This window comes from Macaca fascicularis, chromosome 10 (assembly GCF_037993035.2).
Source record: "Macaca fascicularis isolate 582-1 chromosome 10, T2T-MFA8v1.1".
Lineage (NCBI taxonomy): Eukaryota > Metazoa > Chordata > Mammalia > Primates > Cercopithecidae > Macaca > Macaca fascicularis.
The window spans coordinates 111,482,061-111,492,401 of NC_088384.1; the positions used below are offsets into that span (position 1 = coordinate 111,482,061).

The following is a 10,341-nucleotide window of genomic DNA, read 5'->3' on the forward strand; positions in this document are numbered from 1 at the left end:
TGTTACCTTCCATGGCAAAGGGACTTTGCAGATGGAATTAAGCTAAAGCCACGGAGGCAGGGAATTTATCTTGGATTTTTCAAATGGGGCCACGTGAATCCTTTAACGTGGAGAACCTCTCTTAGTTTTGGTCAGAGAAAGGGATGTGATGATGGAAAGAGGATCAGAGTGACGTAATGTGAAAAGGACTTATCTATCCCATCCTTGCTGGCTTCCCATGGGGGAAGGCACCATGAACCATGGTATGAGAGCAGCCTCTGCAAGCTGGAAAAGGCAAGAAACAAAGTTCCTCTGAGAGCTTTCAGAATGGAATGCAGCCTGGCCAACACCTTGGTTTTAGCTGAGGGAGACCCATGTCCGACCTATGAGCACAAATACTGTAAGATGATAAAGTTGTGCTACTTTAAACCACCAAGGTTGCGGCAATTTGTTATGGCAGCAACAGAAAACTAATACAATATTTTTATTGTTTGTTGTCATATCATGTCTTTTGACTTTGTAATTTAAAGTGTTCTCTTTTTATCTGTGAAATGATTAAAAATGATAGTGTATGTGAGTGTGTGTGTGTTTGTGTGTGTTTGTGTTTGGGGGGTGGTGTTATTTCTAGTTTATTTCTTCCTTGCACAAAAAAAACTATAATTATCCTGTGTTAATCCTCTAATCTGAATTCTCCATTCCTTCTGCCTTACATGTATTTCTTCCTCTTTTCTTCACTTTCTTCTTTTTTAAAAATTGTGTTATGAAATTTAGCTGTTGACATATAAAGTCCCTGCTTCTTGTCCATGATGCATTCTATGTATGGCTCTTCTAATCCTGTCCCTCCTTCCAGTTGCACACCCACCCCCAACTCTTTATCCTCTAATATGGTGAACCTCAGACTTCCCAGTGATCACAAGTCCTCTGGTACTTGTGGAGATGCACATGCCCACATCCCAACGTGCACCTACTAAATCAGCATCTCCCAGAGAGGGATCTGAAAATCTATGCATTTAGCTAGGCATATAGTCATTAGCGAATTATGAGAAACACCATTTTATTAGCAGCACCAAACTTAATATCTCCTGTATATGCTGTGCCCTCCCCATAACCCATTCATGCCTCTAGTCAGGTCTCCTTCTGCTAGCATTCCCTCATTCCTCTCCTTCTTCCCATTCTGGTTCCTTCCCTGACTTTGCCAGGCCATCTTCTCTTCCTAAGTGATGTTATTTGATCAAGAGTCTCACTTCCTGTGAGTCCCCTAGCTGACCCTCTATCTTCAAATCATGTGGAGCATTTGCATAAATGATGATGGCTGCATTTACCATATTGTCAGGTAATCATCCGTTCGTCTGTCTTTCTTCATCAACAAGGTCGTGCCCTCGGATGCAGGGATTGTGCCTTGCTCATTTTTCTCCTCTAAGGCCCAGCAAGTGCTGAAGATGTATTAGATGCTAAGCAAGTGCTTTCAGGAGGAATGAGTGGAAGAATGGTGACAGGAATGAATTAAATACTAAACGCATCACATAATGAGCTAATTCTCTATTTTCTCTTTTTTAAGCACCATGCTCCTTTCAGTTAATAGCCTAAGGGGACCCAATTTAGAGAGCCTGTCACAAATGTCCATATGAGAAAGGAAATCTGGTGTGTAGGGTTTCTGGATTAGAAAGAAAGAAGTCATGCTATGCCAACTTTACCTTCAAAATGTATTTCACTTATTACTAAACACTTCTCACCGCTCCACGGACAGCATGCTGGTCCAAGTGTTTATCATTTCTTTGGCCTCCCAGTGGTTCTTGAATATAATAAGCACAGAGGCTTTTGCCCTGGCTATTCCCTCTGTCCTAGATAGCATTTATATATGGCGATATGTGTATCATGGCTCAATTCCTTCCAGAGAGGGTTTGCCTCGGTGACCTATCTCAAATATTGCTCCTATCACAAGTGGTTTAATTTACCCCACTATATTCTTTGTTTTCTCTATATTGCTTATATAGGATGTATACTATATTTTTTTGTCTTGCTAATAAGCATACAAGTTCCATGAAGGCAGAAATTTTGTCTGCTGTATTCACTGTTCTATCCCCAGGGCTTAAAATCATTCCATGTATACAGCAGGTGTTCAGTACAGTTCTGTTGAATGTTGAATATGGGTGTGGCAGAATATTCCAGTAGAACCAAGCAGCCTAGACATTACATAATACAAGGTGCAATGCATGCATACACATCCCACCCAGGACACATCAGACATCTTAAGGTGTTTTCTTAAATGCACCTTAATTTATATCTGCAATTGCTGAGACACAAACATTTAATGAATATTTTGTTCCACGTTTTTTTACGTCTCTTTCCTCAGAAAGCATGTGAGATTTTGCCTGTCTGTTGTTGCTGTTGTTTCCCCTTGTTAAAATGGTCCCCCAACCTACTGCCCATTGCAGCCTGAGGGACAAGGCTGGGTTTTTGTGAATGATGGTATCCTAATGCAGGTCCGCTTTAGCTTTTCCTATTCCTATGGTGATGCTGCTGAGGGCCAATTAAAAACAAACAAATAGTTAGAGGTGTGCCCTGAGCCATTGGCATGGCAGGCATGGAAATCTCATTTAACGTTTACAACAGAGCCATTTGTTCCTTGTCCAGCCTCCTCCAGAATCCCATCTTTGTTTTGAATCCCTGGAGCGGTGTGGAGCAACCATCTGTATGATCTGACCCCAGCAATTTTTTTTTTTCAACTGCATGGTATCCTGTTATATCAAGTCTAGAATTTGCTAGCTTCAGGCACAGTATTATCTTCCAACCTAGAGTCTCTCACTTCATTTTGTTCATGCCCTGGAGGGATTTCTGAACTCTGATCCAGTTTTTTTTCCCTCACCTTAAAGAGTTTTTTTTTTTTCCTTCTAATACTATAAATGTAGCAATTGTAGTCTTGTCCCTTATATGTTGATTTCAATTCTTTGTTTTCCCCAGTTTTTCTTTTCTATATTTGACTGCTTGAGATTTTTTTCTAATAAACAAGAATAAAATATATACTCCAGCGACCACTATCCTGGGCTGCGTGGTTTTCTGTTTTGAGTTAGATTTTTGTTGCTCCCTGATCAACTCTGTACATCTCATGGCCCTGATGACATGGTAGTCACCATGTCGTAGGTATCATGTTCATTTGCTGGGCAGGAACAGCTGTCAGACAGTACATTTGATGGCTTTTCACAGAATCAGTCCTGCCTTTGAAATTATATTCTAAAAGCTCTTAGATGTCCGTGTCCACATTTCTTTGCCTGAAAAGAGAATAAAAGGAAAGAAAAAATATGTTGGATATATCAAAACGCAACAATTCTTTCTTCCCTCACCCATCCTTTCCATCTCCAAGTGCACTGTCCACAAGAGACACAATATGGACATGTGCTTTGAACTCATATGGCTGGAAAGAATAGAAGGGAAGTGGACGTAATGTTGCCTGCGACCATGGTTATCACAGGGTGAAAGCAGGATGAGTCTGGGCTGTCAGAAAACCCAAAGTCAGTGTATGCTAATCTAAGGTGACCAACCTGTCCTAATTTTCTTGAGATTTTCCCAGTTTTAGCACAGGAATTCATGTCTTGAGAAAACCAGGATGATTGATCACCCTATAGAATCATTCAAACACAACTCTAAGTGCCTACTCTGTGCCCAGCATTGACCTTCAGGTCACTCGTGGTTTGGTCAGCCAGTCCCTTAGCCTATCCTCATCTGCATTTGTCTTTCTTATGTTTTCATAAACCTTTAGAGGTTGCCCTTGTGTTAACAATTTCACATTCATGCCTGGGCTTGGTCGTCCTGAATGTTTGACCCTCTGTTAATTTGATTTTATTCTCTGACACGACCTTGGGCTGCCATAGATTCAAAATGAAAATGCTGTTTGGAGTCACAATGAAAATGGAATGTGAGAAGATTCTAGAGAAGACAAAATAACCCACAGAAAAGAAGTACGGAAGGCAGGGGTAGCAAGGCTGAGCTGTGCCCTGTCGCGGCACGCAGAGGATGCCCACGGATTTTCACAAATGCTGTTAAAATGTGAAAAGCAGGTGTTTCTTTTTTCTTCAATCTGAGCTTCAAGCTAATATGGGCATTCAGCTAAATCCCTCCTGGGTCCTGAAACAGTATGTGGTTTTGGATTTCAGAGGCAGTTATTGCTGAATTCATTGTGTGGTCAGTGCACCTGCCAGGTAGACATTATAAAAGAGCATGCAGGGGGCCACCAAGAGAATTTGGAGGACAATTTCCCCATCACAAAACCCCTTAGAAAGCCTATTAAGGCATCAAATGCCAGATATGGAGTTGAACATATTCATAATACAGTTAACAATGCAAATGAAGCAACGGTTCCAGGTCAGAGAAAATGCCGATGCTCACCTGAGAAATTCAGGCTCCATTGTATTGAGCCTGTCCTGCAATTGACGCACAGTGAGTTATCTTATAGAAAAGCGGCATATTTGCATATTTAGATCCTGGCTGGGATAAGCAAGAGAAATATGCGTTCTTGCTTTCTGAAATGAAATTGAGAGAGAAAGAGGGGGCACATATTGCTCAATATGCTCATTTATTCATTAAAAATACAAGTATGTAAATCTCCCAGGCCTTCATTGAGCAACTGCCCTTGGGAGAAAATAGAGACAAATAACAATAATAAAAAGCCAGCAGCCCTGTCCTGATGCAACTTAAGGTCTGGTGGGAGAATCAGAAATAAATTGAATAATTACCCAAGTTAATATAAAAGTACAAATGTAGTAAGACCCTCAAGAAGAGATACCAGGATTTCTGAAAGCATAGAATAGAAGAATTCGAACCAGTTGTGGGCTTCCCTGAGAAATTGAAATTAGGCTGAGGTGGGCAGTGTTCACATTTGCTCCCTGCCTAAACTGGGACAGCACTGCCGATAGCTTGACCTGCATTTCTCCAAGTCTCCACAACTAATTCTGTAGGTAGACATTGTCCTTTCACACCCTCAATAACCTTATGAGAAGTGTTTAATAATCTTAGAAGAATACTCCACCATTGTCAGTAACCGTAGGGAGAATGGCCCATCACCCTCAGCAACCTTAGGAGAAATATCTCATCATCATAAGTAACCTAAGGAAAAATATTTTATTACAGTACAGTACTTTTGCCATACAGGAAGTAGTTACAGAGGTACAAAAGAGAGGTTGTTCAGGCAGCCTCTCTTTTGTACCTCTGTAACTACTTGCTGTACTGCAAAAGTCCAAATCCTGCATAGAGGAGCAACTCAGGTATTAGTCAAAGTAATTTATTTATTCCCACCCTACAGATTTGAAAAATGTGGCCTAGAAAGGTTAACTAGTGTGCTGAAAGCCACATAGCTAGTAAGAGGCAGAGCCATAATCACTACCAAGCTCTCTGTGTCCAGAACAAAAGAGGGCGAGGGAGTGGCATTCGGATTAGAGGGCACAGCAAGAGCCTCATGCATATTCCTGCTAAGGACAAGGGTTTGCTGCCTTTCCTGTACATCCCCAAAGAGAAGGACCTTCAACTCCTCCTTCCGGTCACGTGTATTTCCCCTGAAAGCAGAACCGAGGCACTGTCTTTCGCCTTCATGGTCAAGAGACACATGTTATCGGCAAATAGTAGAGAGAGGGCTGTGCTGCTTTGAGACATGGGTTCCCAAGATCACCTGTCTTGCTTATAAAAGTACAGATAAGCCTGTCAGATAAGCCTCCTGCTGCAATGACTGAGGTCTCCAGCTCTGGATTGCTTGCCGTGGACAATTACTCTTGGAAAACCTTGTAAGCACCTTTTGAAAACCACAGGACACTGAGAAGCTTCCTTCCAGCAGAAGCACAAAAACTGGAAACCTTGAGGCTTCGCCCACGTGGATTAAATAAAATGTTTTAATGACTCTGAGGCTACTTACAAAAAACAATTTACATGAATTGATGTTCTATTCGAGGAGGGTAGAGAGGGTGGTTTTAATTTTTTTGAAACTTTCCTCTTAGTGTTAATAGTGGCAGTGGCCTCGAAGAAGCAACTCCTTTTAGTAAAACATCCTTGTAAATTTATTGAGACAGACTCCAATTGACCCTATTTCAGGCGAATCTCTGGGGCCTCCCACATACAGCCATCGTGAGTGCTGAGGAGCCTGGGATTTGAGTTGCTGGAGGAGTCCATTCTCCATGACTCATGCTTTCTGGGCTCTGAGATGCTCCAATTCATTTCAGGGTATTTAATTTCTAAAAGTATTCAAGGTTTTGTTGAAGATCTAAACAGTGCTTAGAAATTTTTACCCTGGTTTACTTTGATGAAAATGAACCTGGGAGGACTGAGGTGGTAGCATACAATAATCACACACACACATGAATGACAAATACTAAGCTCATCGATGTGGCCCAGATAGGAAAAATGTCAAAAATATAAAGTCACAGATTATAATGTGGTTACATATATTTACTTATTTTATTGTCCTTGTTTTTTTAAGAGGTGATATGTGAATATGGTAAATATTTTAAACAGATTAAAATTATTTTCTAATTAGAGATAATTCTCTCTCCTTCTCTCTCATGCCACCCAGTTTTCCATTTACCCTCCAAAAAGATACTAACATAGTGAATTTCTTCTAGATGCTTCCAGAAATATGTGTTGTCCATTTAAACATATATTTTCTATCCTTTAACATATACTTTTATACATGGATATGGTATGTGGACAGTTTCATGCATTTTGATTTTTACTTAATAATAAATTTTGAGGTACCAATTCAATAATAATAATAACAGCAGCAGCAAACAAACTCATATAGAGTATGTGTCTAAACCTGGCACTTTTCTAAATTCTTTTCAGATGATCCCTACATCTTTTGGAAGAGGTCCAAGTATCAAGCAGTTGGAGTCATATAGAGTATGTGTCTAAACCTGGCACTTTTCTAAATTCTTTTCAGATGATCCCTACATCTTTTGGAAGAGGTCCAAGTATCAAGCAGTTGGAGACACAGGGAAAGGGTAGTATAATGCCCAGAAAGTGACTTGAACAAATTTACACAGAAGGCAGTGAAGTGTGATTCAAATTCAAGCAGTCTAGACCCTGCTCCACACAACTCTGCAGCATAACCTTGCAGTATGAAAATGATGCCTCTCATGCAGGTATGCCTTATTCTTTTCAAGAGCTGCATAATACTCCTTTGCATGGATGTATCATTGATTTATTTTATTCACTGTTAGTGATGTCTTAGACTTTTTCCTACAGTTTGCCATTGTGAGCAATGTTTCAATTTTTGAATATTTCACCACGTTTTTGAACCCATATTAACTGCACATATTTGTAACATCAATTAATCAATTTATAGTAGTAGATTTATAGGCTTTTAAACACCAAAAGCTTATTTTCTTCTTACTAGTAGGAAGATATGGATGGGACTTACTGAAACAAGACATATAATGCATCTCTATTTTTGCTGTCAAATCAAAATGGCCCTATCAAAGTGCAAGTGCTCACTAAATACTTGTTAAATGAAAGAATTAAATAGAAAAGCTGACATTTAATAATATTATCACAATGCATCAAATATGTTGATTTATAAGATCTCATCAACTTTATGTAATTAAAGCAACCATTATCCTCATTTTACAGACCAGGGATATGAGATCCAGTGACTTACCCAAAGTTTCAAAGGAAAGATGTAACAGAGCCATCTCTGAACTTCTGCTCTTGGGGGTCTAAATCTACATACTCTTTCCACTAGTTCTGACCTTAGCAGGTGTTTGACCCAGGACTTGCCCAACTTGGTTTCCATTTGTGTAGAACTAATGCCAAATTTCAAGAGAAAATATTACATACCATAATCACTAAAAACAAAATATCAAATATGTATTATGTGGGAAACACTGAGATAACTACTTGGCATTTCACTACCTCAATACTGTTGGCAACCATCCTACGAGCCTCATGCAATTACTGCTACCACTTTGCAGATGAGAAAAAGAAAATTGACGCTAAGCAAAGTTTAGTAACTTGCCCAATATCACAAGAAGTAGTAAGTGACAGAGGAAGACTTAGCTCACATCTGAGTGTCTCCAAATCCCAAAGCCTCATGCTCTACTTTTTTACTGGAAGTTAAAATAAATATTATGACAGGTACCTTTTTAAAACCTTAAAGATGATATGTATTAGTTGTACTGATTCCTGAGTGCGTCTGTATTTCGTAAGGCTTTTCTGTCCTTTATTTTCAAGAGTCTTCCATATACCTCTTAGGGAATCTGTCTCAGCTAGTATTATAATGAGAACTATCATATAGCAAATATTTAGCTGCTTAATAAATAACTACATATTTTTTTAAAAAATGACAAACTCACCAGAATTGGCCTTTACTTAATAATCACAAACATCAAGCTTATGAATATTTCATGCTCACTCTTTTCTGCTGAGAGTGTGAGCATCCTGCATTTCTATAGCTCCAGATTATGCAGGGAGCAATGGAAAGCATATGTTCTGTGTGTTTTCTTTAACAATTTGATGATGGAAGAACACCTGGCAGTGTTGGAGATAATGTAAGAAATGGTCGCCTTTTGTTATTTGAGTGCTTGAAATAAAAACCTCAAATGGCAAGTTGTAATCCAAACCACAGTAATTATAGAAGACAGTACAAAAAGGTATACATTTTAAATTCATAAATCTAAATGAGTCTATCTGCAAGTAAGTAAACTTTATTCAATTTTCCACAACAACTACCCCATCAACACTATCACCCAAAACACTGATGACATTGTACCGCTCAAATGTTGGAAACTTTCAGTTTTGAGTTCAATTGTTTCTTTCTTTGTTCCTTCCTTTCTTCCTTCAATCAATGCATGTTAGAGTTGTTTTTAAGTGATCTCAAGAAGTGCACAGTTCAATGAATATGAGGAGTAACAAAACTAAATGAAGGATAGGAACACAGAGAAGTCTTCCTCCAAGGCAGAATGTTTAAATCTGGATGAGGGGATCGGTAAGGGTTTGCCAGGCAGAAGGGTAGAACTCAGAGGAGGTTACAGGCATGGGAATAACCCACAGAAAGAAGCAGGTACTTTCTAGAAATCAGAGGGAAGCCAGAGTGGCATTTGCATAGTGACAAGGGGAGTGGCGACACAAGGTGGGCAGAAGCAGATAACACAGAGCCTTGTAAAGCATGATAAAGAGTTTGAGCATTCGCCCAAGAACAGTCAGAAGCCATTGAAGGGTGTAAAGCTAGTGAGAGACAGAATCTGACTCAGGATTGTCAAGATTACTCTGGATGAGGGGAGACAGGAAGAGGAAGGGAGAGAGGTAACTTAGGACATACGTGCAGTTATTCAGATAAAATATTGTGTTGGCCTGGAGACCTGGTCTGGAAGAGTGACAGTGAGCTGGAAAGAGGTGGGTGGACTGGAGATATTACAAAAATGAAATATACAGATGAGAGTGATTGATCAGGTGTTGGCAGTGAAAGAGGAAGATGTCAAGACAGACTTAGAGATGCATGACTTGACAAGCTGCAGACGTGGAGATCCATTTTGAAATTTATGACATTATTTCAAAATTCTCTATTTTCTCTCCTGGGAATATTTAGCAAAAAGAAAAAAGCCTGTAAACCATTTTCAAATTGTGCTTAATAAAGCCAAGACTTGTGCCCACTTCTTCAGGGTGAGGAACGCCCTCTGTGTTCATTTTACTGCTCTATTTTCAGTGCCTGGTGTAGCGTAGGGAGGCATAGAGTAGGTGTCCAATCATGAGTCTATACTAGGAGATGAGATGTGTTCCTAGCTGGGTTATAAGAATCTTGAGAAGGAAGGCTTCCCTGTCTTTATCCTCCATTTTTTTTCTGTCCTTCTTTATTTTCTTCTAAACTTTTTCCTAAGTTACTCATTTGTGAGTTATTTTACAGAGTTAAACAAATTGATACTGAAGTCCATATGGGAAAACAAATATTATGAATAACCACCAAAAAAAAAAAAAAACAGGAAAGAAAGGTGTTCTGTCTTTTCTAAAAGAGAGTAGCCCTAGAGTAGGGCTGTGGGTGGAGTAGCCCTAGAAGACATTAAAACACACTATAAAGCCACTATACTTAAATCAACATGGTTCAGGTACATGAATAGACTAATAGACCAGTGGAATAGAAGAGAAGACCCACAGATAGTCCCAAGTACCCATGCAAATTTATTATATAATAAAGGTAGCATCTCAAAGCATTGAGGTAAAGAAGAAAATTTTAATAAATGGTGTTGGGGCAACTGGATAGCCACTTGAAAAAAAGTAAAATTAGGTCCATATTTTACACTATATACAAGAATAGACTCCAAATAACATCCAAATTTTTTAAAGTGAGACTATATAAGTACTAGAAGAAAACATAGGCAAACTCCACTTTAA

General features: G+C 39.3%; 1 long non-coding RNA gene across 1 annotated transcript; it reads left to right on the top strand.

Moving 5' to 3' along the window:
* The first annotated feature begins 3,928 nt into the window (after window positions 1-3,928).
* Window positions 3,929-7,825, top strand: LOC135965377 (uncharacterized). Its single transcript, XR_010578254.1, has 3 exons — window positions 3,929-4,132; window positions 6,899-7,100; window positions 7,588-7,825. It is a non-coding gene; the product is annotated as an uncharacterized lncRNA (long non-coding RNA).
* The last annotated feature ends 2,516 nt before the right edge of the window (window positions 7,826-10,341 follow it).